Genomic DNA, 7,552 nt, shown 5'->3' with positions numbered 1-7,552 from the left:
CCGTTTCTCTCCTCGTCTCGCTCTCTTGCTCATCTCTTTGGGAACATCAAAGGTATTAGTGCGTTATTTTCAGGTAGGGAGCCTTTGGGGCTTTAGTGGTGTTTCTGTGGGAGCTTCTGTTTATCTCTCCTTCGCGGAGCCCTTTTGCAGTCAAACGCTCCCGAAATGTCCCCAAACGGAGAGCAGCAGTGTGTTAAAAAGGCCTTCTGACAGCAACTCTGCTCTCTTCTCTGTCACGCCGCGTGACCGCTTGGTGTACGCCTCTGGCACTGTCCGGTCTACTGCGTCCAATAATGCAGCCTACATAGACGGGAGTGAGACGGAGAGAGAGAGTGACACACGGACACATCACACGCATACAGATCCGGACACACAAGTTACATGGACGCACATGCACAGGAACTCTGACAAAACTCAAAGAGACACAAAACTCGGAGGGAACACACACATCAGTTCACACTCCCCAGTAGCCAAATAAGTGCGCCTACACATACCCTCACACACACTTTGAATTCTGTAGCAAAGTGCTCGGAAGTGTATTTGTGTTGTTTTGTTAGCTCTCACAGAATGAGCTCTCCAAGTGCACATTGATCCATCCATCTGTCCTCTGTAGCCAGAAAAAAAAGGTGTCCGGCCCTAGATTTGAAATGGGAAGAGGCTGGAAATGTATTTACCTGTTGGACGGTTTCAACACTGTGCCGAACCGGCCAAGCAGTGAACACCGCTATGTGAAGCCAAGAAAAACCCATTTCTTTTAATGAAAACAGACAGAATGATACATACAGAGGAGGAGAAGGATGCAGAGGGAGAGACAAGAAGACGGAGGTGGAGAGAGCAAAGAATAATAGATGTGGAGATGAAATAGTGAAGGGGCTGTGAGCAGGACAGACTTTTTCCTGGCAAACTTTTCTGCGTGCGAATGTTAGTTTATATACAATGTGGTGAGGGTGTGTATGAGATATAGGAGAGACAGAGAGAGACACACAATATGTAGCATGTTTGCTTGCGTGCATTGTCCAGAGAATAACCCAGCTGAGTCCCTCACGGCTTAGTAATGCCAAACAGGAAATCAATGGTGTGTGTGTGTGTGTGTGTGTGTGTGTGTGTGTGTGTGTGTGTGTGTGTGTGTGTGTGAGTGTGAGTGAGTGAGTGAGTGTGAGAGTGAGAGAGAGAGAGAGGTCTGCCCACAGGCCAAAGGCAGACCCGTGCCAGGGAAAGCAGGGCAGCGACATCCTTCTCTCCCCCTGCTGTATTCCCTATCTCCAAATCGATGTCCCCGCTCAGTTTAGCAGTGAAGCCAATCAGTCTTGCTATGACAAAATGCTATGCTATGACAAAACCACATCTGGGCTCTCCGTAGCAACTCGGATCAATTGTAATGCAGGATCTCGATCCACTTTATGCAGCGATAAGTCTCACGAATGATAACGCTGCACTGCACAACAGAGGCCCTGTTGTTCTATATTATTTCTCTGAATGGCTTAGGGGCTGCATTTCGGCACTGAGCGCACATTATCTATCCATGAAGATGTTTTCATGCAATACAAGGACTGAGACTCATTCCTTGACTTCAACTGATATTTTAGAATATATAGTGGAGTTACTGCAAAAAAAACAAAACAGAAATGAGGCATATTTGCGGTTTTAAGCTTTCAGCTTTACTTTAAAGCTGCTATAATCTATATTTTTATATGAACAATATAATCAAATATAATTCAATTATTATTGATAACAATTTAAAAGCAGTGTCTTGTAGTGACAGACCCACAGATAATCATCAGCTACTGTAAATCTGCAGCTCCGCTCATAGTTTTAGCGCCTTTTGGCTCATTGATTTGGTTTTAGTTCACTAACGATGTCATTTAAAAAGAACGTCTGATAAATCTACTGTACACTACCTGCCCAGCACCAAAGAGACAAATGAAGGTAGTGAAAGCTTCCTTGAGCAAAACATTTAGCAAATATTGGATTTTTTATTTTTTTTTTAATTGGACATTTTACAGCTTGACCCAAACATGACCCCAAAAGAATCTTCTGAACGAGTAAACACCGTAAGCTACTGATTGCTAACACATTTGCCGTATCAACTTAATATGTTTAAGAACCACTTCTGCTCCAGATGATTATTTTAAAGGGAAATGCTAAAAGCTTAAACTTGCAAATATGCTTTTGTATATTTCTTTGAGAAACTTTCTGATTATATTTGACTTGTGTTTAAGTCTGTGTGTTGTCCAAGCAGCAACAGACGAGGTACAGTCCATTGACGTAGCAGTTTCAAATCCCTACTCAAGTGTTAACAGCTGTCATTTTCATCAGAGCTGAATTTTAACCTAGAAGTTAAAAGATAAAGCAAAATATTTTCTTCCCATACTATGTAAGGTGACTGTATTCGTCACTAGATAATCTCCATCGTGAGCTGCTTTCAGCCGTTGAGCACCGTCTCCAGTACACTGTGCAATGTTGTTTGAGGCAAAAACACCAGGGAACACTACATCATGTCTTCAGCGACCTTTTATGCAAACTTAAAAAAAAAGAAGCAAATTAATCTTTTTGAAAATTCTGATCTGAAGCACTTTAAATGTCATTAGTTGTTAAAGCTGAATGAACATCAAACTGGATTTAGAAGCTACTTTGTTTCTTCTATTTTTCCCAGTGTGTCTCTGTTTGCAAAGGCACTTTTTCTTGGAAGCCACGTGAGAAAGCAATAACCAAAAATCTGACCCGGGTGTTTCAGCTAATCGAGCTTTGTCACCTTTTACCATGTTTCCATCATGTCAGACCTCCAGATGTGTTTATCTTAAATGCTTAACAGTAGGTCAATAGCAAGAAGATGGTGCTCTGCCATCAATGAGAGGCCACGGGTGAAATCCCCGGTCATATGGTGGGAGACACTTCTTTGACAGTCATTGCTGTTCATTGATCTGGATCATAGACCCTCACCAACGCTTACACACACAAACACAAAGCTGCTGACCTCAAGACGAAAAGTGAGAACCTCATTCTCTGTTTCTTTTACTTGTTTTCACTGTCCACTGGTTGTATTTCTGCGGAAATAATAAAGTATGATCGTAAAAACATGTAGTTTGGTGATGGTTTTGTTATTTTCAGAATATGTATCACCCTTTTTTTTTTTTTTTTTTTTATATTCATTTCTTCACACTTCAAAGGCAGACACAAAGCCCTGGCACAAGTAGCACAGAAGCTGCTTTTTAGGACTTAAAGCAAAAGGCATTACTCACGAAGTATAACTCATATCTTTTCATTACAAACTATGCAGCCTCTGTACACCTTGCATATAGTCCACTTACTAATGAGGTTACACGCTTCAGAGGCGATGGGTGGATAACGGCCTGCCAAGCGCAAAGAGTAGCGTGACACCGTCATTAACTTAGAAAAGTTGGAGATGGAGTGCACAAGTTTGTTTCTTGAAAGGAAGCCAGGCTCTTTTATCATAAACTGTCAAATATACGCTGCACATTTTTCTCTGTGTAATGTTTGAATTCTGCAGGTTGCTGCTCACACAGGTTTGGCAGAGTCATTTCTTGGGTAATATTAAGGTGAGTGCCCGTTCTTATGTGAGATGAATAATTTAAAAAATGTAGGCTTGCAATTGGGGCTCTTCAATTATGCAGGTTTATACTATGAGTAAGGTGGTAAAACCCTTATCATTCAGTTTTCATTTTCATTTTGCATTAAAAAAATCATCTTTTCACACATTTTATAGGCTGTATTTTCCAGCTCTTTATTGAAGCTTCATACTATTTAAACATAAGACTACTTTTTTTTATAGTTGTATCAGTCAATGGACAATTGTAAAATTAAGATTTTTCTTTGCATAATTTCATACAACTTTCCTCCAAGTTCAGCCTGGCGTATTAAGTATCTTTGGAAAATTCAAGCCTCCACCAGAATTTAAAGAACTAGGTCCCCCCTAATGCCTGAGGTTAAATGCATTATAATCCTTTTGAGATGATTTATTAGTTACTTTATCCGATATAAAACGCAGACAGGAAGAGGAATCATTAAAAACTAACCATTTCCTGGCCAAAATACTACAGGTTTACAACAATATAATGTACTTGGAACACGACCAATTTGTTAATTAAGCATCCGATCAGGTGGGAGAAATAGTCACGTGTCCGTACGTGACCTACTCCACTCTCTGGAACCAAACGCACCTATTTCGAAATTGCAGCCAATTAAAAACACCATTTCTCCTCCAAACTTTTTGACCCTGCTGCTCTGCTCGTTTACTATGCCGTTAACGTGGCTGCAGGTAATTCATACAAATACAAATGCAGTCGCGGTCGCCCGCCAACATGTGCTTCTAAGAGACTTTTGTAGACAAATGATGATGTAGGTATGAGGCTTTAATCAGACTAGCTGTGGCCTCAAACGCAACTTCAAACCGGCGCCAGTTTGGGAGCAGACCATAAGGTCCAAAATAACGGCTTCACTTCTTCAAGCTAAGCTGTTTGTGCTGACAACCTGCATGTTGTGGTGTGTTGGCTCTGTGGTGTGCTGCTGAGAGGAGGTTGAGTCGCTCTGCTTGTTCATGAAGTCTTGGCTTCTGCAGGGTGCACATGTTTTGCTGCTTTGCTTCTGTCTGTGTGCAATGTCTGTTTTGATAAAACTTGGGAATTAACATTGTGTACTGGCTTAGTTTTAGTTTTCTTTGATGTTGTTTGGCGTGTGTATTTTTTATGCTGTTATGTTTTGTTTTTTTAAAATTTACTTCGAGATGAAATATTAGTACTATTGATTTGAGTACTATCAGTGTTATGGCGCTGAATTGCTTTAGTGGCATATTTACCCCTTGATTGGATTGTTGTTGTTGTTGTTTGGGGGGATTTTCTCTCGACAAACTGCAAACTTGGTAGAAAAATAATTATGTAAATTGACTTTAGAGATGTAAATATTATTGTTGTCATGCACACAGCTCAATGACGAGGTTATTTCCCTGTAATATTGATGTATACTATTTAATACAAGAGTTTTGTCGTGCATTAGGGAAAAAACCCTCAAATCAGGGTTTACTGTCACAGCGTGCTTTTCTGTTCTTCTTGGCATAATTACATTTCTTCTGTTGAGCTCCTGATTACTGTTTACTGCTGCTTCACTCTTCAACTTTAAGCTCACAGTCTGTCTACTGCACCCTTTAACCATAACCCTTGGCTTAAACGTCCTTTAGTTTAAATATATATTCCTACTTGAATAAATAACTAAAACATCCATTAACGTTTGGGGCCAAATAACCCCACATCTCAATCCGACAGGTCGACCTGTCATGCTGTTAATCTCTTCAACCTTTTGTGGTGCATTGTTGGATGTCACAAGGTGAAGCCTGCTCACGCCAGACAGCAAGCTCTTCCAGATGTCGATGTAAGTCATTCAGATCCCGAGACACAGCGTCTCATGATCAATTTCGTTAGACAATAGGCTACACAACAACCACACTCAATACATATTATACTGGCAGGGTGAAATGGGCTAATGTTTTAGTTAACCTTTTATGTTGTTTGTTGTTGTCTTTGTTGCAGATGTGCTGGCTCAGCTCTGCTGTATAAAACTCATGATAAGCTGACTGTCACGTTGACTGGCTGGTTAAGCAATGGATGTTGCTGGACTGTACTTTGACGTGTGAAAGTTCCCGTGCACAGTGCACCTATAATGGCGAATGGTGCATAAAAGGTAAACGGGACACTGCTAATCATATTTGTACAGTATGTGATTTTAATCCCTGGCGTGTTGTAGCAGGGTTAGGGACTGGGCATATCTTAATGAGTAGCTTGATTGTGTTGCAGAACATCTTTGCTGAGGCCAAAGTTTTAACCGAGCTACGGCATTAATATAGCACATTGTCTGTATGCCGGTATGTCGCAGGTTCCTGTGTACCTCATTAACTCTCCTTGTTGGTTGCGAGCCGTTCTTGCTGCGTTCGGTGGTGCGTGGGAGGTAGCTAAAGTGTATTGAATTCAACTTAATTTCATGAGTTTTACAATAAGTCTCTATATTGTTTGGATTTGAAAGCCTGTTCAAACATCTTTTCTGAACACTTTGAGCTCATAGAAGGTGAAAAAAAAAGTTCCTTAACATCTACTCCAGTGAGTCGTCACTGTCTATTATTGTGCTCTGTCCCAGAACAATGGATAAGAACACACCAGATGCTTGTGCCAGCTGATCTTTTTAATTGGGGATTTGTTTGTATTTGGCATACTCCTCATCCACCTTTCTGTCACCGTTACTTAAAATCTTGGACCCACTGTGACAACGTGTTGGAGAGTTTTTTTTTTTTTTTTTTTAAACATTTAAGCAGTGACAAAGGCAAAGAGGGCCTTTTGACTTGAGTTATGTTTTCAGGCAGAGACTTTCTGCCACCTGCGGTACCCGGCCCCTCCCCTCAAAGGAGAAATTCCAACCTTGTTCTCTTCCTCCGGCAATACTTTTAAATATTCACAAACGCTGCAGGCGAGACGGCTTAACTTGAGTGTAGAGGGAAGGTTTAGGGGTGAATACACAACATTGGAGTGAGCGCTGTGCGATGGCAGAAGTACATGACCATAATTGGATCCCCTGACAGCTGTTTGACTTCTACCTCCTCTAGGACAGGACCCACTCACTCCGACTCTTTAATTCACACACAAAACGCTCATTGCTATGCGTAGCTGTCCTGATCAGTTTGCACTTTTAAATGACCTACAGATCGCACCGTCTACCATTTGTGAGTGCCTGCTGTCGGGGGTATTTGTCGGCTTCGCAGGATGTCAAATAAAAACAATGATGTCCTTGTGTACGTTGATGGTGCAATATTTAGTTCTGTGTGAAGGCTAGGTCCTGTACCTGACAAATACCAGGTTGGGTTTGTACCTCCTTTTTGGAGAAAAGTTTTGAGATGGATAGAAACTGACATAGTTTTTTTTTTTTTTTCGAGCTTGGTTCAGTTTTGCATTTATTAGATAAAAGACATCAAAGAGCCTGACGAGAAATAAGGAGAGAATGAGATTTGGGGGGGAGGGTGACATGCAATATATGTGCATTATAGACATACAATATAGTTTATCTAATGCCGGGTACACCAAAATAATACTATGTCGGACTTTGAAGTACCTGCTAACTCCGCTGAACATTAGTTGACAATTTCATGAGCTTTTTGTCAACCTGCTGTATGTAGAGCTCAACATATCCGTGTTAATGCGACTCGGTCCCGAGGTTGTTTGTGTTTGGCTTGTTGTCACATTATTTAATTAATAGATTCATTTTGGACTGATACACCTGCAGTTTAGCACAGATCATTTGGCCTGTTTTGAGCTCTTGTTAATTGTCTCATGTTAATTTGAAAACTTGCATATCAAAGAAATGAGTGCCATTCAGTTGGCAAAAGCTACTAATTGGCATTCAAACTAGCGCACATCAACATTTGTAGCAATGTATCTGTGATTAGGTTACTTAAATGTGCAATAATAGATGCTTGTGTTTGTGCCAGTTGTTTTTGACAAGGCTTTACACTCTAACCCTCCATTGCTTTACAGATTGCTACGTATCTGTCTTTATA

This window comes from Anarrhichthys ocellatus, unplaced genomic scaffold (assembly GCF_004355925.1).
Source record: "Anarrhichthys ocellatus isolate YVR2014 unplaced genomic scaffold, GSC_Weel_1.0 scaffold3, whole genome shotgun sequence".
Classification (NCBI taxonomy): domain Eukaryota; kingdom Metazoa; phylum Chordata; class Actinopteri; order Perciformes; family Anarhichadidae; genus Anarrhichthys; species Anarrhichthys ocellatus.
The sequence above is the reverse complement of the archived record's forward strand: the minus strand, read 5'-3'. Positions refer to the sequence as shown.